Here is a 23,324-nt window from a genome sequence, read left to right on the forward strand (position 1 = left end):
TTTAATTCTTCTAGGTCTTTGTTAATTGATTCTTGCATTTTCTCCATTTTGTTTTCAAGGTTTTTGATCATTTTTACTATCATTCTGAATTCTTTTCCAGATAGTTTGCTTATTCCTTCTTCATTTATTTGGACTTCTGTGTTTCTAGTTTGTTCCTTCATTTGTATACTATTTCTCTGCCTTTTCATAATTTTTTTTTAACTTACTGTGTTTGAGGTCTCCTTCTCCCAGGCTTCAAGGTTGAATTCTTTCCTCCTTTTGGTTTCTGCCCTCCTAAGGTTGGTCCAGTGGTTTGTGTGAGCTTTGTATAGGGTGAGATTTGTGCTGAGTTTTTGTTTGTTTGTTTGTTTTTCCTCAGATGAGCAAGGCTGAGTGAGGTGGTAATCCTGTCTGCTGATGATTGGGTTTGTATTTTTGTTTTGTTTGTTGTTTATATGAGGCATCCTGCACAGGGTGCTACCGGTGGTCTTGTATTCAAGTGGTTTCCTGTCTGCGAGTTCTCACTGTTTGATACTCCCTAGGGTTAGTGGTCTAGGGTCTTGAAGTCAGTGCTCCCACTCCAAAGGCTCATGGCTTGATCTCTGGTCAGGAACGAAGATTCCACAAGTGATTTGTTGTGGCATTAAGTGAGATTAAAACAAATACCCCAAAACGAGAAACCAAGGATGAACCCCAGACAAATGGCAGTTACAAAATCAGGCAAATAATAATGAAAATATTAGAAATACACATATACATGTACACCCATGAGCAAAGTGAAAACAGTTCAACAAAAATAAATTACAGTAGATTGACCCAGCAAACAAAGTAAATCAAAAATTATATTTACCAGTTAAGAGCAAAACTAAAGCATAAACTGGAAAACAAAACTAAAGCAAGGTGCCAATTGTTTAAACATCTATTCACTGTGCAAGGGGAAAAGAACAGTAGGAAGAGCAAACAAAGGAATAAATGTGGAAAAGACATAATAGGTTTTTGAAAAAATTAAAGTTATAAAAAAGAGAAAAGGAAAAAAGAAAAAGGGGGGAAAAATGAAAATGTCACAGAACTGCAAAAGCCCAGTGTAGAGGCAGAGGTTTATAACAACAATAAAAAGTGTGACTGAATATACACATATACACCTATAAGCAAAATCAGAACAGTTCAACAAAAATAAAGTGCAATAGATCGACCCAGCAAACAAAGGAAACCAAAAAATTATATCTACCAGAACAAAACTAACTAAAGAACAAGCTGGAAAACAAAACTAAAGCAAGGTGCCAATTGGGGAATAAAGTAAAGAAAATAAAACCAACAAATATGTTGAGAGAAAAGGAAAGAAAGAATAGATATGCAAAGTTAAATAGAAGTAGATAAAGAAGATTTCTATACATTCAAGATTAACTGCAAAGGGAAAAGAACAGTAGGAAAAGCAAACAAAGGAATAAATGTAGAAAAAATAATAATAGGTTTAAAATATTTTTAAAAGAGAAAAGAAAAATAAGGAAAACTCCACAAGCCCAACGTAGAAGCAGAGGTTTATAACAGCAATAAAAAATGTGACTGAGGGAAAAAAAAAAAGCTCAAAAGCTTAATTGGACTTCATAGTGCCAAAAAAATTGACAATTACAACACAGGTGGGGAGGGAAGAAAAAAGAAAAGAAAAAATAATCCAAAAGAGTCTATTTTGCTAAGTCGCTTCAGTCGTGTCTGACTCTTTGAGACCCCATAGACGGCAGCCCACCAGGCTCCCCCGTCCCTGGGATTCTCCAGGCAAGAACACTGGAGTGGGTTGCCATTTCCTTCTTCAATGCATGAAAGTGAAAAGTGAAAGGGAAGTCACTCAGTTGTGTCCAACTCTTAGCAACCCCACGGACTGCAGCCTACCAGACTCCTCCGCCCATGGGATTTTCCAGGCAAGAGTACTGGAGTGGGGTGCCATTGTCTTCTCCAAAAGAATCTATAGAGCAAGTCAAAACATAAGAATAATAAATGTTTATGTTTTGACTGTTGTGTTTTGCTGTCAGAGTCCTTTCCCTCGCTGGGAGTCACAGTCCACCTCACCTCCCTAGGATGCCCTCCAAAACTGTGCTGATGTCTGGACCTGCTGTGGGGACAGCTCAGATTCTAACCTGGTCCTACTCCTGTGTGTTCTTGCCTCCAATGTCCACAGCTATCAGAACTAGTGTGTTTTCTTTTCTGGGAGCTCTTGCTGACCTCTTATGTATTCCATAGACATAGAGTCTATCCAGTTGATCGTGTGGATTCAATCTTCAGCTTGTACAGCTGGAGGGAAGGTTTTGGGTCTTCTTCCTTAGCCACACTGCCCCTGGGTTTCAATTGTGGTTTTATTTCCACCTCTGCATGTGGGTCGTCCACTGGGGTTTACTCCTGAGTCTGCCCTGGAGGACTTGGGTTTGCCCCTGTGATGGCCAGGTGTGGAGGTGGTGCAGCTGCTTGGGTTGCAGGGAGTCTGGCAACATCAGGCACTCAGGGGAGCTGGCGGCTAGGGCAGCAGGAAATATAGTGCTCTAGAAGGGTATGGTGACCAGTATAGGCCAATACGCTCCAGTATTCTTGCATGGAGAACCCCCATTCCTGACAGAGAAGCCTGGCAGGCCACAGTCTACAGGGTCACAAGGAGTCAGACACAACCAAAGCAACCTTGCACACATAGACGCAAGACTTTTTTGCCTGTGGCAGCTCTGCCCTAGTGAGAGTTGAGCGTGAAAGTGGTGCAGCTGCTTGGCTTGTGGGGACCCTGGTGGCGCCAAGTGTGCAGGGACACAGACTGCCTCTGCTGCAGAAGTTATGGCCCTATCAGAGTCTTTCTTCAAGCCTCTTAATAGCTGGCAATCAGAAGGCCTTTTTGGCCAGTCTTTCTCCACAGCTCTGCCCATTCAGGCTCTTAGAAGTCTCCCTTGCCTGGGGTCCTTCTCTGTTGTTTGGTGCGTCAGGCACATAGAGGGGCCCCCCCTGGCTGGGGTCCTACTCTGTAGATGGGCGCATCAGTCACTTAAAGGAGCACCCTGGGTGGGGTCCTGCAGGAGTTTCATGGGCCAGCCTCTCTATTGTTCAGCTTCCGATGCTGATGTGTGGGGAGAGAGAGGCTATGGTGATGGGTCCACCCCCTACACGTGACTCAGCAGTATCGCCTTGCTTCTAAGGCTGCCCAGCTTTCTTTCACAGGCATTTCCCATCACAATCTCCTCCCTCCCCTCCATCTGTCTCTCCACAGTCAACAGCATCCCTCGCCCTGGGATTGCTCCACACTCCCCAAACTCCAGCTCCCAGCCACTGGGCCTACCAGGGGACCCTCGTCCCTGTCTGGAGTACGTATGGCTGTGGCAAGGACTGTCTGATTCTCATTCCATTTAGGCTGCCACAGCTCAGCTCACACTCTCAGCCTTAAATCTTTCTCCTCTGACTCAGACAGTTGCCCCGATGTAGGGATTGGACCCCTGCTTCAGTTCACCCACCTGCAGATGGCAGGTCCAGTCCTACTAATATTCCTTTTTTTCCCCCTAGTTCCTTCGTCCTCTAGAGTTTTGCATGGTTCTATGTATTCTTTTCTTCTGGTCAGGTATTCCTGTCCGCTCTCAGCTGGTGTTCTGCATGCACTTACTTCTGTGTCTGAAGGTGCATCCTTAATGTATCCTTGGAGAGAGATGTACTCCACATCCACCTACTCCTCTGCCATCTTGTTCTCCCCTCACTAATGTTATTTTTAATTGCACAAGGAATGCAGGCTCTTTTGAAAAAAATTGGAAAAGAAAGATGTGTTGCTGTTGTTGTTTAGTCGCTAAGTCATGTCCGACTCTTTTCAACCCCATAGACTGGAAGCAAAGCACACTTCCCTGTCCTTCACTATCTCTTGGAATTTGCTCAAACTCATGTCCATTGAGTCGGTGATGCCGTACAACCATCTCATCCTCTGTCATCCCCTTCTCCTCCTGCCTTCAATCTTTCCCAGCATCAGGGTCTTTTCCAATGAGTTGGCTCTTCCCATCAGGTGGCCAGAGTACTGGAACTTCAGCTTCAGCATCAGTCCTTCCAATGAATATTCAGGACTGATTTCCTTTAGGATTGACTGGTTTGATCTCCTTGCTGTCCTAGGGACTCTCCAGAGTCTTCTCCAGCACCACAATTTGAAAGCACCAATTCTTCGGCACTCAGCCTTCTCTACAGTTCCAGCTCTCAAAACCATACATGACTATTGGAAAAACCATAGCTTTGACTATACAGATTTTTGTCAGCAGTGATGTTTCTGCTTCTAAAACCACCCACACCCCCAGCTACACTAGCAGTTGAAGTTCAGTGGCTACGTCTTACCTTAGTGTGGGCAGTGGCTGCCCCAACAGCAGATGCAGGGGTAAGTGGACCTGAGCCTGCTTCTCTGCAGGCTCATAACATGGGTGACCTTGGACAAGTCACTTAGCTCCTGTGAACCCAATTTCCTCACCTGTCACAATAAGGAAACCTCCACTGCAGGCGGCCAACTTGAGAAGCAAAAGAGACGTTCAATGTCAAGGGCCTGACTCATAGGAGGGCTTCAGCAGCCAAGGGCATGGTGTGGCCCCAGAGGAGGCAGCAAGTGAGGAGAGGACTCAGTTATAGCACACCACGCAGCGGTCAGTGGTACAGATCTGGGGAGAGGTGGGGGCCAGAGGGGCGGTCAGAATCTGCAGAAGCAGAGATGTGGGGAAGGATTGTACAGTACAAGCAGGAGGAGGTGTTGAGCACTGCAGGGCTGGGGGCCGTTTTATTCCCTCGCTAACCTTCACACTCATCACTTGTATCCCTCCCTCCCATTCACTCAGCGGTGGGCCCCTGTGGTCCCAGGAGAGTGGGCACTGGGTTAGTGCAGAGGATGCAGAAGTCATGAGTGGCAGGGACCGTGGCAGTAGTAAGAGCCGGGTTCATAGGGAGGGTTGCCGTGGGCCAGACACCGAGCCCACTGCCCTTTCCCACATCCTCCTGTACTCCAAGGAAGGGCAGGATGAGGGAGCTGCTGTTCTGACGGACCCTGAGAACGGAGATAGAGACAGCAAAGGGGCTGTCAAAGTGTCCAAGTAGAAGCACCCAGTCCCCACAGACCTTGTCTCTCCCATCCATACCTCCTTGAAATCTGAGGAAGTACAGCTTATGAGAAGGGAACAAAGAAGAAGGCAAACACACAGACTTATCTTCAACTCAGAAAGACCCTAGAAAGTAATGGGCCAGTTCCCTCAGGTACTGGATCCTGCCATATGAAACTCAAGTGCTGGGCCAAAGTCACATGCTTTCTTCAGAAAGCCAGAGCAAGGCCACTCCTGCTAAGAATGCGCCAAACTTCAATTAAACGTAAACTAATCCTTTAATGCAAAGCCAATCTGAAACAGGGCCAAGGTTGCTCACTGGGTTTCACCCACGCGGCACCAGGGAAGCCTAGCTCCTGGCAGAGGGTACATATAGATTGACTGTGGGCATCCCAGAGCATGTAAGCTGTTGTAATAATTTCCCTGCAGTTTGCTCCATCAATGAATAGATGACTGTGCTCATTCACAGCACTTCTATAAGCCACAGATGATTTAAGTAAAGCCATCTCCTTTACTGTGTTGAGTAGCTCGGATGGTGGAAGGAACACCAGGCAAAACCAAGTTTCATCTCCATACTGCGAACCAGCTGTGTGGCCTTAGGCCAGTCACTTAACCTCTCTGGGTCTCAATTTCCATACTTGATAGAGAGGGATTTGACTGAAAGAATCAAAGTTCCCTTCTGGCTCTAAATTCCTTTTTTTAGGTCTTCTCATATTGACTTTTGGAATCAGCAAATGCCACCTAAAGAAGCTGTGGCAACATAGAGAACAAATGTATGGATACCAGGGGGGAGGGTAGGGGAGATGAATTGGGAGATTGGGATTGATATATACACTACGTATAAAGTAAATGACTATTGAGAACCTCCTGTATAGCACAAGGAACTCTACTTGATGCTCTGTGATGACCTAAAGGGGAAGGAAATCCAAAAAAGACTGGATATATGTATACATGTAGCTGATCCATTTTTCTGTACAGTGGAAATTGACACAGCAGTGTAAAGCAACTATACTCCATTAAGATAAAATAAAGAATCTGTGGCTACATAACACTTCCAGACTGAGCGACAAACTCCTCAGTCAGCAAGGCTTCATGCAACCCATTGGGGGTGTTCCTAAAATTGTGGCAGTAAGTCAGATGAACAAAAGCTGTATCATCAAAGTTCTAGAATCACTGAAAATTAAAAAGACTAAAGAACTGAATTCATCTACAAAAGACAGAGCATTTCTATAATGCCCCAAATTCCCTTTCATCTGTCTTTTAACTTGAATTTTTACATGAGGAATTAATGGACTTTGAAGTCACCAGAACTGGGGTAGAACCCTGGTTCCTGGAGGAGTTACTCTCTGAACTTCAGTTTCCTTGTCTGTAAAATGAGTGTGTATACTGTTCTGGAAACACTGTGGGAGAGATTAGCAGGGATTTATATTGAGTGATACAGAATCTGTTAAACACGAGGTGCCCATTAAATTCATATTGTGCCAGTCCTAAAGCAAGACACATGCATGTGTATTCGTTTTCTTGGGGTTTTTTTTCCTCCCTAATCTCTTTTAGGTTTTTCAGGATAGGGACAAATTTCTTCTCCTGTGGGTAAAACAGTGTTTTTTACTGTGGGTAAAGCCCACAGTGTTTTGCATGACGCTGAGCAAAATAAATGAATTAATTAGTTAATAAAATTAGTCTTTTGTTCTTCCCTAAGATTTAGCCTTCCTTCACAGAATTCATACCATTTCTCCCTTCCTCTTTGAGATGGCAGATTTAAGGTCTCTCATAATATTTGCAAGTCTTAGAGTTGACTCTTCTGCAACCCCCATGGACTGTAGCCCACCAGACTCCCCAGCCCATGGGATTTCCCAGGCAAGAACACTGGAGTATTTCCTTCAGGGGATCTTCCTGACTCAGGGATTGAATCTGAATCTCCTGCACTGGGAGGCAGATTCTTTACCTCTGAGCCATCAGGAAAGCCTAAGTCTTAGAAGACTTCTGGCATTTGCACATCCAAGAAGAACACATGTCCACTGGGACCCGTGAGGCTCCAGGCAACAGCCTGAAGGTGGAAAGCAGAACTTTCCCCACTACCCCAAAGAGCAAACCCAGCTCCCACAGTGGGCGAAATGGGGTAGATCCTTTACGCTTGGTGCTTGTCCAGTCCCAGGAAACCACCCAGGCTGTCATGCTTCTGCTCCACAACACCTTTGTAGGTACATACATTTTAGATCCAGTCCCTCCATTTTCCAGACTAAGAGCAACAAGCAGGAAGGAGGGAGGTGGCAAGGGATGGCACATGTGCAAGTAAAACTGGAAATGTGCCTGAAAGGTAGGGCAGGGAGGTGTGCTTTCCAAGGGACAACCACTACACCTCCTGGGACTTTGGAAGTTTTTCCAGGGTCCCCCGATCCCCGGCTTAGACTGGAGAAGTTAAGTCATGCTCCACCTGGCTTCACCTGTGGAGGTTGCCACACCAGAGTGAAGCCAGGAAACCAGTGACTCAGGAACATCCATGAGCAGAGGGGAGGTTGGCTGCTGGTGGGATCAGCAAACAGTAGGAGCTTGGAACCGCGGTTACCATCAGCTTTATGTTCCCAGTGCTAACCGGATGCCTGGCCCACTCGAAATGCTTGCTGAGTGAGCAGATGCATAAATGCAAGAAGAAATGAGGGAATGAATGAATTACAGCTGGGACTAAATTAAGCAAGTATTTCAGGTCCCTTTTCAAGGGGGCTAAGACCACTATTTCATACCTTGTGTTGCTTAGGAGGGGCAAGCGAGAGAATATTTATTGAAGGTTCCGGGACAGTGGAGAGGGTGGTCGTGGGCTGGTCCCTGGGGAGAAGAGTTGCAGGTGGGTGGCCAGCTGCCCAGGAAGTAGATGGGGGAGAAGGGGGTGCAGCTAAAGCCTGGGGGAAGTCCCAGCAGGAAGGGGTGATCGAGCAGGGGGAGAGGGGGGAATCCGAACATCTGGGGCACCCATGTGGTGTATGTTGTCATCTAGTCACCCCACCACCACCAGAGCCCTGTGAAGTCAGTATATCATCTCTGTTTTTATTGAGGAGAAAACTTAAGCTCACAGAAAATAAGAAACATAACAAAGGTGAAGAAGCTGGGGAGTGGAAGTGTTGGGATTTGAACCCAGGTTTGTGCATGTGGGCTGGTTGCTCAGTCGTGTCTCACTTCTTTATCACCCCATGGACTGTAGCCCACCAGGCCCCTCTGTTCATGGGATTTTTCAGGTAAGAATACTGGAATGGGTTGCCATTTCCTTCTCCAGGGGATCTTCCCAATCTTCCCAACCCAGGGGTTGAATTCAAGTCTCCTGTATCTCCTGTACTGGCAGGCAGATTCTTTACCACTGAGCCACCTGGGAAAGCCCACTGATTAGCCAATTCCGAAGTCAACATTCTTTCCCTCTTCCAGTGCTGTCTCCTGGAGAAGACAGAGCATAACCATGCACATTGTCCGTGAGGCTCCCTCAGCCTCCACCCTACGGCCAATCAGTCCTGTTGACCTGCTCTCTTGAGTGGATCTAAGATCCATTGTCATGCCTTGCTCAGCCACTGCCTTAGCCCAGCTTCCCTCACTCTCACCTGAACCACAGCAAGTCTCCTGAAGAATGGCCACCAGCTTCAATCACACTGCCCACCCACAGCCCACTCCCAAGGAACAAGCAGTGGCTTTTCCAGAAAACAAATGGAAATGTCACTGGTCTGCTCTGGGATCTGGGACCTGGCCTTGCCAGTCAGTCCAGAGTATCCCTCCCTACTCCCCGCTCTGTACTGGACTGGATGGCACCCCCCAAAAAAAGGATATGCCTGCATCCTAACACCCCGACCATGTGAATATTAACATCTTGACAGATGTAATCAAGTTAAGGATCCTGAGATGAGGAGATCAGCCTGGATTACCTAGGTGGGCCCTAAACTCAAGGACCAGGGTCTTTATAAGAAGCACAAGAGACGAAGACACAGAGGTAGGGTAGAAAGCCATGTGCAAATAGAGGCAGAGACTGGAGATAGCCACAGGGAATGCCTGAAGCCACCAGAGGCTGGACTTCAAGACTGAAGGAAGGAGTGAGGCCCCGCTGACATCTTGACTTTGGACTTCCAACCTTTGAAACTATGGGAGAATAAATTTCTGTGGTTTGAAGCCACTTCAGTTCAGTTCAGTTCAGTTTAGTTGCTCAGTCATGTCCGACTTTTTGCGACCCCATGAATCACACCACGCCAGGCCTCCCTGTCCATCACCAACTCCCGGAGTTCACTCAGACTCACGTCCATGGAGTCGGTGATGCCATCCAGCCATCTCATCCTCTGTCGTCCCCTTCTGCTCCTGCCTCCAATCCCTCCCAGCATCAGAGTCTTTTCCAATGAGTCAACTCTTCGCATGAGGTGGCCAAAGTACTGGAGTTTCAGCCTTAGGATCATTCCTTCCAAAGAAATCCCAGGGCTGATCTCCTTCAGAATGGACTGGTTGGATCTCCTTGCAGTCCAAGGGACTCTCAAGAGTCTTCTCCAACACCACAGTTCAAAAGCATCAATTCTTTGGCACTCAGCCTTCTTCACAGTCCAACTCTCACATCCATACATGACCACAGGAAAAACCACAGCCTTGACTAGACGGCCCTAAGAAAGTCAAGTACCTTCCCCCATGGTGCCCTAGTCATTTACTCACTGTCCTGAGAAGGAACTAACTAAGGCTCCTGAAAGCCGCCTGGTTCTCTTTTTTGGCCTTTTTACATGCTGATCCCTCTGCTCCAAACACTGTTCCACCCACTTATTGCGTGACTTATTCTGTGACATGTCAGCTGGGCTGGATGGACCTTACTGTGGGTTTCTACTCACCATATACTCCTCTATTCATAACATGTATGATAACTTCACCATAATTTTTTGTTTAGTTGTTCTGTTAACCAGTAAGTTCCATGAAGGCAGGTGTACCCTCCCATACACAGTTGTCACTTCATAAATATTTTCCCTGTCCCGTATCACTTTTTCCTTCCCTCCCACACCCAACTCAAATTAGCCTTCCTAGGCAGGGACCCATGAATAGAAATTAATCTCTATCCTTGGCTCCCTGGTACAGTCTTCCTCTCCTACGTCTGGGCCCCTCAAGACTTTCTTCAGTTCTACTTCCAGCTCTGGGAATGAAGAATTAATGCCTAAACTAAGGCTCATAAAGTGGCTATAAAGAGTCACTGGGAGTTCCTTGGTGTGGTTTGGATTCTGGGCTTTCACTGCCAGTCCCTGGTCGGGGAACTGAGATCCCACAAGCTGTGGGGCATGGCAAAAAAAAAGCCCTTATTTAGCCCCAAGCCTACCCAAGCATAGTACCCCCTTCCTTGGGTCATGGTGATTAGCTTGTGGATAAGCACACAGTCTGGGTAAGTTTCGAGTTCTTTTCTAGAAAGTTAAATACAGATGTTCAAAGGATGCCATCCTCTTCTGTTTGGAGTCATTAGCTGTGACAAGGCCAGCTACCATCTTTGTTCATGTCCGATGCCCCCCATGTGAAGAAAGCCCATTTTCAGGTATAAAAACAGAAGTAAAGGCAAGAGTAGGTTGGAAGGAAAGAGAGCTGAATGTCATTGTCATCTGAGCCCTCGTGCCCAGTCATCCCTGAGGCCACCCCAGACATCCTCAAATGTTAGTGAATTCCCTTCTTTTGTCAAGCTGGTCTGAGTTCACTTCCTGTCACCTGAGACGGAAGTGGTCCTGCCAGATGCAATGCCTCTGCTGCCTGAAAGGTTCCATACCACCAGTCCACACGGCCCTTCTAAGCGGGGGAGGCAGAAACTTCTGTCCAGGTGAGTGAATGCCTGCCCGAGTGCACAGCCACAACACAGCTCTGCCTGCCTTCAAAGTACAAACCCTTCTCCTATCCTGGCTTCCCAGGTGCCCTCACAGGCAGGGAGGAGGGCAAGGTCAGGGAAGGCTGGAAATAAGATAATATCTTGTCCAACCCCAAAGCTCCCCCAATGCAGGTCACAACAATTTAAGCAAAAAGAGCAACAACATAATCCAAGGTGCCCTAAAACGCTCATATGACACACAAACGAGTCTATGACACCCTGAATTAATTAACCTTATGCCTCTCCTCCTTGATTTTGAGGACCTAACTGTAACCAGAGGACATAATTCAAACTCTGATTGTTTTGCATCTTTAGGGAGGAGGTATTGAATACTCAGGGCTTCCCTGGTGGCTCAGATGGTAAAGAATCCACCTGTAATCCGAGAGATCTGGGTTTGATCTTGGGTTGGGAATATCACCTGGAGGAGGGCATGGCAACCCACTCCAGTATTCTTGCCTGGAGAATCCCCATGGACAAAGTGACAAGCCATATGTCCAGCCTAGGTCTGCCACTTAAAACAATCTGAATGTTTCTGCTGCCTCAGGATGAGGAGTCATGTCTCCCTGGGGCTCACTCTTTCCTTCCAACAGGCAGATGGACCTCCTAACTGTGACACTATGACAGGTGAAGCCCTGCAGCTTTGCTAGAAGACAACACCCAGGCCCAGAGGGCCTCATTCACGGTGATCAGTATTGCCCCCCACTTCCCCTGGCCCCTCTGCACCCATGGATTCCTGTGTCCCTGACTGAGAACACATGACTCTTGCCTACTGTAGAGCTCTTTGTTGCACCACCTCTTTCCTACATCCTGAACAAGGAGAAAGGGAGAAGCATCTTCTCTTTCCACTGGGCTCTGTTCCCCGATCCCACCCCCCACCCCCCATGGAACACCTGGATCACTGTTAAATATAAATAGCTGAGAGGTGAGGCCAGCTAGGAGAAGGAGGCAGCAGAGGATGAGATGGTTAGATAGCATCAATGATTCAATGGACATGAGTTTGAGCAAACTCCTTGAGATAGTGGTGAACAGAGGAGCCTGGCCTGCTGCAGTCCGTGGGGTAGCAAAGAGTCAGACACAACACTAAGACACAACTTAGTGACTAAACAACAACAAAGGCCAGCAATTAAGTATTGTGGCCTCACCAGAATGAGTCAGGTAAGGATTTCATTAAAATATGTATGAACATGCTCCAAGATTACAAATGATAAGTAACTGGAGGGACATTAGATGAATTAAGTTAAATGAAAATTAACTTGTATTTTATAGTACTTTAAAAAGCATAGATTATTTCCTTTAACTACTTGACCATGGACTAGACATAAACTGATGTTAGACCACAAGAAAGAATATATTGTTTCACTTGCAGATAAATATATTTTTTCATAGTTTCCCTCTAATTTCAGACAAATGTAATGGGCCCTATAATTTTGTCAGTTCAGCAGCAGCCTCATTTCAGGGAACTATCTCCCCATCCCCCATGCCCTTGTCCTTCCCATACTCTGTGCTCTCCATGTGCATATGGCCACCACCAGAGACTGCAGATTGGTGCAATGGGCGTGGCCTTGGCACAGCCCATTGGTCCAGCAGTGGGCGCCCAATCTAAATAAGCCAATCAGAATTCTCCCCCAGGATCTGGGAACTGCAACTGACAAAAGAAGTCAGCCTTTCCCTGGGTGTCTGAAAATGAAGACATGTAAATGCAGAAGCAGTTGGCAGTCTTGTTCCACCATGTGGACTGAGGAATAGAAAATGCCAATCAGCAGAAAGAGTTCAGAGGCAAGAAAAGGAGAACAAATCCTGACAGCCTCTGAGCTCCCACTTCTAGCTGCTCCCAAGGCCTGTCCATATTCCTCTTTTGGATTTCATTGAATCCATGTAGCCTTATAATGAAATTCTTGCTTGGCTTAAACTAGCTTAAGTTGGATTTCTGTTCCTTGCAACCAAAGAGTTTTAACTAATATAAGAATGCAGTCCTATTTCAGTCTCACTTACATGCTAATCTTGAATTCCTTAACCATTTTACTTTGTGACTTCAGGATGAAAAAAATAAAAGTGAAAATATTTGAGTTAGACTCTGGTACAAATTAGTTCACCATCATTCTCTTGGACTGTTTTTTTTTCCCCCTCCCCCACAAAACAATCTGGTAGTGTTTTCCTCCATACTGGAATGGATTAATTACAAGATAGACACACAGGGGAATGAGTAGGTCAATGGTCTAGCTGTCAATGACAAAAGATGGGATTTTTATGACAGTCACTAAGAATTTGATCTTTCCTAATTTGTCCATTTGTGAGTGCTGTGTGTTCTCTTTTGATGATCTTCCTAACTCAAATGACCTCTGATCTGTAGACCTATCACCAGTCCCCTTGGATACTCCAAATTTGGTGAACCATGCCCACAGCAATGGTCTGTGGTGGGGTCCTTCCTATGGAAGCCAGAATTCGCCTTTTTAGATGGCAGGGAGCTGTCCAACCAAGACTCTGTAGAGAAGCTGAACAAGCACAAAACCTCTGCAGGACTAACAGCAATGTTGCCCTAGCCAGGAGCCCTCAACGCTCGTTCACTGCTAGTTAAAATAACAAATGTCAACAACGAATGTGATACCATCCCCATTCACTTTCCCAAAGGTCTGTGTAGAACTAAAGAAGCTCTTGCCTGATATCTAACTAGGCTCTCTCAGGGTTCTCCTATGAAAAAAAATAGAAATTAATCCCAAACCACTGGGCTTGACCAAAGACAAGAGGCATGTGTCTGGCATGTGCGTGGGAAAACATAACCTGATATTAAAAATCCAAAGGCAGGTGGAAGTGCTTACCAGCCTTGCCCACGCCCTCCCTTGTCTAAGTGGGTGTTCCTTGGACCACCATAAGCTTCAGAAACCTGAGTGGCAAATTAGTCACGTCTCTACTCTGATTGGAAAATATTTCCTTGTTATCCGTCCAAGTTTAATCAGCATTTCAGTTAAACAGGTTAAAAATGCCCGAGGAATTCAGAGCTGGAAAGAACCTCAGAGTCATTTGGCCCAAGAGTTTATTTTAAAGATGAAGAAAAAGAAGCCCAGAGAGATACAGTCACTTGTTTTTCAAGAGGCACAGCCAGGGAGCAGAGGGCTGGAGAGCAGCAGGGCATCACCCCCGCGGGCTCCAGGCTCTGAGAACCGAACGCCTTCCGCGCCGCGCTGCTCGCGGACCGCTCTGCACGCGCCCGAGGCCTAGATGGCCAAGAAATCAAGGGCACCGCCTCTTCTAAATTCTCCAGGGAGAAAGTTCCAAGGCGCTGGGGGCCGGTGCGGAGGATTTTCAAAGGCCTGCGGCGGAGCCTGCTCGCAGGGACACGGGCCAGATGTCCTCACGTCCCCTCTGCAGACGCTGGGGCTGCCTGCTGCAGTCCACCCCGCGCGGGCGCACGGCAGCCTCTGCTCCCGCAAGCCCCCGGGCAGCTTCGGAACACACCTAGGGCTCCCGCCGGGCGGGCGGGTGGATAGTGCAGGGGAGGCAGGATGGCTGCGAAGGTCAGTCGTCTCTCCTGCTGGCCGCCTTCCTTTCCTGGTCGCTTCCTGTGGCGGCAGAGAAAACAATGAACCTGCGGGGCAGACAGAAGACAGACTGACGCATCTGCACACTCGAAAGAGAGGGTCCAATGGCTAAGCAGCTCGAGTGGGGTAGTGAGAAAACCGTGGGGTTTTCACAGAGCAGGTGGAGTTCACTGCAAATGCACAGGATCTTGCCAATCACTGGAGATGGCACCTTTGTTCGGTTTTCAGAAGTGCAATTCCAGGGGCACTTTTCCCCCTCTTGTAAAAGAGACTGTAAAAATTTGTTTAAGCTCAAGACGTGAAACAAACCGGATGCCATGCTTTCTCAGCTTTCTGAGTTAGGGATGACGGTGTAATTTAGCATCACCTGAAGCCAAAATTCACCTGAGTAGAATTAGGAATTGTCAGAGAATCCCCAATCACACTTCTAGAGATGAGTCTGATTCTTCTACACACACACACACACACACACACACACACACACACAGAAATAGTTATCCGTCTCCTTGGCCCTGATCTCCGACTGAACAATAGATACATGCCCAGGACAATGTGGGGTTTGGTGCTTCTTTTGGGAGAAGAACTTATAGTATTTCTCCATCCCTATTATTCCCCTCTCTGTGTATGGTTTGTGTGTCAGCTGCTACCTGAACAGAGGTGGCAGTTCCATATAGGTTGGCTTAGAGAAGAAAACTGTTCTCACTCGGGTTCTATAAATTACTCATATTCTCACTTTAATATCAAGTACGATATGTATTAGAGTGCATGGTTTTGGCTAGAATCAATTTGGAAGGCTGTCAAATAAAAAACAAAATAGGAAAATAAATCCAAAGTAAAATTTATGACATGATTTTACTCCCATTACATTCCACTTAACAAATGCATATGTTTTACAATATCTTTAATAATAATTATTAAACATAGTAAAATACTTCCAAACTTGGCTCGTTGCATAATTGTACTTCGAGTGAAAAAAAAAAATTATCTGAAGCCTTGTCAATATGCCACTTCCTCCTCCCCCAGCTTTTAACAGAAGCAGCCTCCAGTGGAATAATCCAAGCTGTGTTCAAGAAGTTGGCAAGTAGGTCCAATTAAATGTGGTTTTACTGTATTCTGGCGTTTGCATATCTTGTTTGCCAAGAAGTAATCTTTGACAAAAAAAAAAAAAAAAGAATCTCTACTGGCCCAGACACAGCCTGGATGGTGCAATGCATCACATAACTTTACCCCATGACTAAGATAATCTTTTTTTCTTAAATAGCTGTGGAAAACGTATCATATATCCATCATATTCCTATATGAATCACAAAACACTGTGCTTTATGGAGCCTCTTATATTTATACATGACAATCTGAAATTCATCTTAATAGCTCTGCTTATTTTAATTATTAAACTCAAAGGGGGTTACTTTCAGCCACCTGAGCTTGATGTATTTATTCAGGTGTGCTCCAGTTGGATTATCTGAATGAGGCTCCAAAGGACCCTATTGACTATGAAATGCCGGCTGGTCCAAGCTGCAGTCATCCACACTCACAAACCCAGGGACCTGAAACTCAGGGACAGACATGCTCCTCTGAGTTTTGCCGGGCTGTTCTTTTGCTGATGTTTTATACACTCCCATGCCCTTATGCAGGCGCTGACTCTCGTAGCCCCTTCCAGCTAATCCACGCGCTACGTGAACCATCAGCCGTATCCTAAGTCCAGATGGAAAGCTGTCAACAAAGAGACTCCTTCCGCTCTGCCTACTGCATGATTCATCCCTGGCATGAAGACAGGCCGGAGATGGCCCCACCACCTTGACTCCCATAGGTGAGCCAGCCGAAGAGCACAGGTGCCCATTCCTCAGGTCAGCAGGGAGGGATCGGGTCTGAAAATGCCTCTGAACACACAACTTGGCCTTTGTTATCGACCGTCACAAGCTCATTAAAAACACATGCAGAAATGGTTAAACAAAATCCTCTAAACCTTTTACAAAATTGCCAGTCTATTAGAAGGACTGAGCTCACAGCAAACTCTCCCTTCCAATGTGTGCAATGGAGCAGCTAATGTCCTTTGGACTCTTGTCTATGGCACCAAGCAGAGAGAGGTGGGGGGGGGGCTTGTTTGTTTTTGGTTCTTGTTGTTGTTTTTTTAACTTTTTTAAAACCAAACTCTTCAATAGTGCAACCCAAAGGATTGTTTTTACCAAACGCGTACTGTTAAAGTCATCGCCTTATAAAAAAAATCTACAAAAATTATAAAATAAAAAGGGAGATCTGTGTCATTGTATCTGGGAGAGCAAGAAGGAAAAGAGAAGCAGATGACCGTGGCACGAATGCTTTTGTGAGTGGCACTGCATCAAAGAGCGAAGTGGACTCTCTGAATGGGGGTTTTGAAGCCTGTTACGTGGAAAAGTTGGATCGTAAGCTTGATCTGGGCAATATTTACTCAAAGTTTCCTTATAAGGCACAGAGCACTGCATTCCAGCGAGTCGTGGACTTTCACCAGGTGCATCTTCCTCCTAACGGAAGTAGTCGCAAGGAGGCAGTTTGGCCACAGATTTGCAGTGTACCACGATGTGGCTCTAGCAACACATAAAATAGCACATCAGGGATGTGAGGCCTGGGATTGAGACGCTCTGAGCTCTGATCTGACATGTGCCACCTTCTCCTGGTGAGATCAGTAAGTCATTTAACTCTCTGGGGAAATCATTTTAATATGTGTGCCTCCCTGGGGACTTGCACTTGTTCCTTATCATTATATATATTAATCATGCTGGGGTTTTTTTTTAACTTTATGATGCAAGATTAAATATAAGCTGAAGCTTTCAGTCTTGGTCTCTCCAGCCTTAAGAGAAAAATACATCTTCAGCTTAGGGTTTTGGATTAATCAGATAGGAGTTGAAAGGGCTTGGGACATTGGTCCAAAGGAACCGAAAGTACGATGTAAGTTCTGCGAGGGTTAGGGCATACTTACCTACCTGAGACTGTAGGATCTTTTTCATTCCTATGGTGCTTGGACTTTCACATATCATGTAGAACTTGCTTATCTCAGGGCCTGCTTAAAACCAGAATAAAGTTGAGACTGTTAGTGCCCAATGAACTTAAATCATAAAAATTCACATTAAAAAAACCCACATTGATAAGAAGGCTTTATGATAAGGAAACTTCACCTTGGCATAAAAAATAATAATCATTATAATACTGAAGTCACTGCAAATGTATATAGCATCTTTTTTTTTTTTTCTGAGAGCTTAATACTTTTGCAAATTCATTTGCACACTATTCTAAGGAAGGAGACAATAAGGGTATTATTTTTCTGGTCTTTCTTACAAGTGGAGAAATCAGGGTGGGGCTGATAGAACTTCACGAACTTTCTCTTAAGCCTTCTTTCCCTAAAGCAGATGATACTGAGAGACAGGGGTGAAAAACATTCCAAGTAACCAAGGCCAGTTTTCAGATAAGCGGAAAGTTATTCAATTTTCCCCTTTCAGCAGCAAACAAGTTTTGAGGTTCCTGTCTGGCTGCGGCCCTCTGTCATGCATCCATGTTTCTTCTCTTCCTCTTGCACATCCAGCAACAGTTCTGCCAGCCCTGCGCTTACTAGCCTGCAAGTAGCAGTGCCTCGTCGTGGTTGAACTAGTAACATGTTTGGAAACCTAAGCAACCCCTTTCATGACTGGGAGTAGAGAAGGGGGGTGTGTCAGTGGGAAGAATCCTGCCAGGGTCTCAGTTCTTGGGGAGCCCAAGGTAGAGGCGCCAAAATATTTCCTCCACACTCTCAGGAGAGAGTGTTCTACTGTGATAATTTTTTTAATAGTTGATAGGATCGAAGTCAGGAAGAGAAATAGCATAATTCCAATCTTAGGTTCAACTTGTAAATATATATAGCAGACAATGGTAAGTGCAATCATGGTAAATATCTATTAACATATTACAAACTTTACCACTTGGGCATAACCAGAATGTTGAGTTCAGATTCAGACTTGATCAAAGATGTGCCCCGAACAAGGAATTCAGCCACCATGTGCCTCTAAAGAGGAAAAAAAAAAAAAAAAACAAACCTCATGTCTAAAATGATAGATAACTAAAGGTTTGGGGAATGTATGAAATGTTTGCAAAGTAGTCTGGACCCTCTTCCCTTCTCTTATGGCCTCACCCGGTACCTGCTCTTCCACTTTTAGGATAAACAAACTGGAAATCACTTTTGCCCTGTCCAGCTCTAACTGTCTGTGATTTTTAGGAAGGACATGTGATACAGCAATTTGTAAGGGGAGAATATCAGACACACAACACAGGTCTTCAAATAATGGGGAATAATTGGGCTATTCTGGCCATTAGATTTTTGCAATTTGAATAACCAAATTAACTCATTATTTTAAAAGCAACCAGTCCAAATGCAAATTTTAAAATTTAGGATACAGATGTAAGCTGGGAAATGTTTTTGTTTATACGACTTAAGAGTTATGTTATTTTAGGAGAGAGAAAAAATTATACATGTATCATTAAAGAAGAATAACAATATGAGGATTGATTGCCTCATACTTCGAGGGGTTGTTTGACTGACTTTTAAACAGAAACACTTCAATCATTTAAAATTCTTCCATGCTGGTCAAGCCTACAAACCGCCTGTATTTTGACTAAAGTATTATTTTTACTGCAAGATAAGCACCTTTACAAAGCAAATTGAATAGATGACAAACCCACCCTCCCTCCCCCTTTTGCACATAAGTGATTCTAGTACTGCTTTGAGGCATCCCTCAAGTCAAATGACATAAATAGAATGTGAGAAATTACGTTTTCTAGACTTCACACTTAGTATGAAAAACAAAACTTCATTGTGCCTCAACATATCCTCTCATTTTTTTCTCATAACCTAAGGATTTCATAGAGTTCAATGTGGTTTATTATACTGAGCAACTGAAAATGCCTCAGCTCCTTGGTCCGCAGGCTCTGCCCTTGGATATATGTCTGTGGGTTGCTGGTGCAGAGTGGTAAGCAGGGCCAACCTCAAATGTAGTTTTCATTCAAATGTACTTCAATTTTTTCAAAATGGTAGAAATTCACACATAAAAACAACTTGGTTGAAAAAAGTCCATGGCAATGGTGTCCAAAATTACTCAATGCATAAAATTTGCCCTCTTATAATTAATAAAGGACACTGAGAAAAACAGAGCAAACTATAAAATATGAATTTTAGTTTGTATCTCAACAAAAATAAAAACCTAAAGGGTAGTCCATCTGCCAGCCTTTAGTTTCTTTTTCATTTATTCAATTGCAAGATCTTGGGGATACTAAAGAGACCTTAAATTTTACAATAAAGGCATGTGTATAATGTCTATCTTTGAATATAAACCTATACCATTTCTCCCTCCTGTCATACTTAAGAGACCCTCTTTCTCAAAGGCAGTTAGTTACAGAAATAACCTTATAAATTATTTTCTTGGAATACGGTTTTATGCTCAAATTTCTTCTATTCAATGAGGATTTTAAGTACACAGAGAAACAGCTATAAATGAGAAGAAATGGATTTTTTCCCCTAAAAATGAATAGATGGCATAAACTTCTGTGGCTATGGTTCACAAACAATAAATGTTTTCTTAAATGTTTTTAATTGTCTATTATTGTATCATTGTGCTTTTCTAAAACTTATCCAAATAGATACTCTAGGAACCCTTGTTGCCTGCCTAGTAAAAATACAATAGGCATTTCAGTATTACCAAAGACTCGTTTGCACGACACAGTTCCAAATAAATGATCCACAAAAAAAGGTACATATGTACATACATATAATATGCATATAATTTTTCTGTTTTTAAGAGATTTAGATTAAAAGCTTAAATGCTCCTACTTTGATCACAGATTTCAGAGCAATAGACATATATAACTAAATGTCAGGGTGTTTTGTAATCCCCTCAAAGGTGAAGTGTACACTGAACCAAGGTATGATTTTTTTTTTAATGAGCTGAATATGTCCTTATTTATAGTTTCGAGTAATCTATATTTTAAAATTCTACATGGTTAAGTTTTATTCTTTTAAGCTCTGTCATATCAGAAAGTTAGCTCTAATTTGTCACAGCACACATAAATAAGGTTATGCTCTTCTTTCAAATTCAGTATCATTGTACTTACATGATGTGTATTCAAGCAACAAGAGTTAATATAGCCTAAAAAGTTTACAAATATTCAAATACATTTTTCATGTACCACTTCATATTAACTACAAATATACTTTTTACAAATGTGAATATTTAGGCCAATATATCTTTTTAAAAATTCCTATATAGTCATGTTAAGCATGCATGTTGACATTGAGTAAAAGCTACTTGATTTAATGATTAACTACAGAGATTATAATAAACTGTAAATAAATCGCTTCCGTGAATGGACTCTCTATCTGTGTCACACGGCCTCTTAAAGCCACTCTAAATATCCTCACTGAAACTGTTACTGACTAATGTGCTACATTTTAAAGCCAAATTGGGTTTTTGCTCCGCTCATGCCAAAGGAACTAGAGAGAATTGCCTCCTATAGCAAAATGTGAGCTCAACTGCAAACCCATTTCTGAAGACAATTAGAAAGGGTGGGGGGCAGGGACAAGAACCTGAAACTCAAGAAAATTTTAGTTTTGACAGAATCATTTTGCAAACTACCCTTCACATAAACCCAGGAATCGTGATTAGCAGTTAGTAAATGTTCAAATAGAACCAGGAAAGTCAACTAGGTAGTTTATTTCTCTAAAAAAAAATCAGATTTCTTTCAAGTGCTTGAATATTTAGGATTCTATGAGCCTGAATTATCTAGACAATTAAATCAACAAATTATTTAGTGTAAGCAGACACTTTTAATTGGGCTTAAAAGAGCAACTTTTCAAGTTTCATTTCTATGACCTCACCGTTCCTTGTTACAATGTTTTATATATGGAGTTCAGTTTCTTTCACAAGGAATTACAAACACTAAGATTTTTAACCAGTTTGCAAAATGTTAAAAGTTTCACTTCTAAAATGTCTCTGTAAATAAACTAATATTTCTAAAAACCTCCAGTGTCATCCGTATGATCTGATTGCTTTAGCCCTCTTTTTATATTAAAAAAAATCTAAGGAGTTGGGAAGGCTAGAAATATACTATGTTTCTGTCTACCTAACTACATTGACAAAGTCAAAAGATAAGTGGTTCTACATTTTGGACCAAAGGATCACCTACAAAGATATTTTGCCATGTTTCGGCAGGTCCGAGTAGGACATTTTTAACATAAGGGACAAAATCCTATCAGTGTAATAAATTTGGACTACTAGCCAGAATGAAACTCCTAAAACTTATTTGCTTTTAAAAAATAATTGCTTTCTTTTTAAAATAAAAATGGTATTATTTCTAGTGTTTTCATGTCAAATGACATTAAAGAAAAGGATCGATTTTCCAGTCCAGGATTTCAAAATTCACACTTCCTCTATCACTGTACTTTATTAGGAAGTTTCAAACATTGAAATAATTACAATGAGAATTTAGATCAACATCTACAAATGAAAACTAAAATTTGAGTTTCCTATCCAGATGTATGTGAGTTTCCCTCATATTAGAAGTGAAAGAATGTTTTAAGCTTTTATAAGAATAAAATGTAGTCATACAATAAATTTTGAGATGGTAAGATTCTTTTCAAAAATCCTTATCCGGTACAATAGGACTTTTAAAGTCAAGTTTTTATGTTTTGTGTTCTATTGATCAAACTTGGGAGATTCAAGATTCTTTAAGTTGTGTTACTTCTTAGGTTAAGAAAACCAATAGTTTTCTTTGATAACAGTTCAAAATTTTTGTTTTACCTGGAAAAAAATGAGTATTTCAGCCATTTTAATGTGAGCTATTATATAATTTTAATAAAATGTTCACCTTTTCCTAATCTCCCAATAACTTGTTTGTAGATCATGTCTATTGGAAAAAAAAAAAAAAAAAAACCCTCTACTTGATTCACCTATTAATCTCATAGCATAATTAACTAGAAAGGAAATCCAAAACCAGTATCCTTAATATTGGATAGCTCTTGGATATTCCCTAGGGTACACCTTACACACAAAGCTGGGCCCACATTAATCTAGGGCATAATTATCTGAAAGAAACAGATGTTTTCAAAAGTAAATGAAACCCCATATTTAAAGTATACTTATATATCAGCCCAATGTCAAAGGTGAGATCAATTTGAATGGTTTCCAACGTGATTATGTGACAAATTAATTTCCATTTTTAAAAATGTAGTGAATGAACAACTGATTCCTTCACTTATCAAACATGGTGATTTGTGTAATTTGTTCCAGTTTTGCAAGAAGTGTTTTAAGGAGCTATTTCTTCCAAATTTCATGTCAAAACACTCTTTTTGTTAAGTGCATCCAGCTAAGTTTAAAATAATGCTCATTTAAAATTAGATGCTAGTCTGTGGAACTAAATTGTAACTCTCAACATCTAAAAGCTTCGAGACACTCTGACCAGATAGCATAGGAACTGAAGACACAAGTGCTACTCACCCTCCCACCCTGTAACTAACTGCCCAAGAAATTATTTTGTGGAACTCAAATGTGCATTCTCCTTTCATGTCAAACAATGGTTGGTTAAAACCAAGTGAGTTTCATGTAACTGAAATCCTGTGTCAACCAAAAAAAAAGGGAAAGGTAAGATCCCAAGTAGTAAATTACTGATGGTGCTTTATAATCTTTTGGGATTCCCATCCAAAGGCAACAGGGAACTTAAATATGGTACACTTTCAAGCTCCAGACCTTATATATAATTTCTATTGAAATTAGGAATATTAACCTTACTATAGGTCATTTAATATAAATGTATTTGAGAATAATCATGTAAAACTGTATTTTCATAGGTACCTTTAAGGATAGTGTTATGGACAATTATAAATTATGTAAA

Source organism: Bos indicus, chromosome 16, assembly GCF_029378745.1.
Source record: "Bos indicus isolate NIAB-ARS_2022 breed Sahiwal x Tharparkar chromosome 16, NIAB-ARS_B.indTharparkar_mat_pri_1.0, whole genome shotgun sequence".
In the NCBI taxonomy this organism is placed as follows: Eukaryota; Metazoa; Chordata; class Mammalia; order Artiodactyla; family Bovidae; genus Bos; species Bos indicus.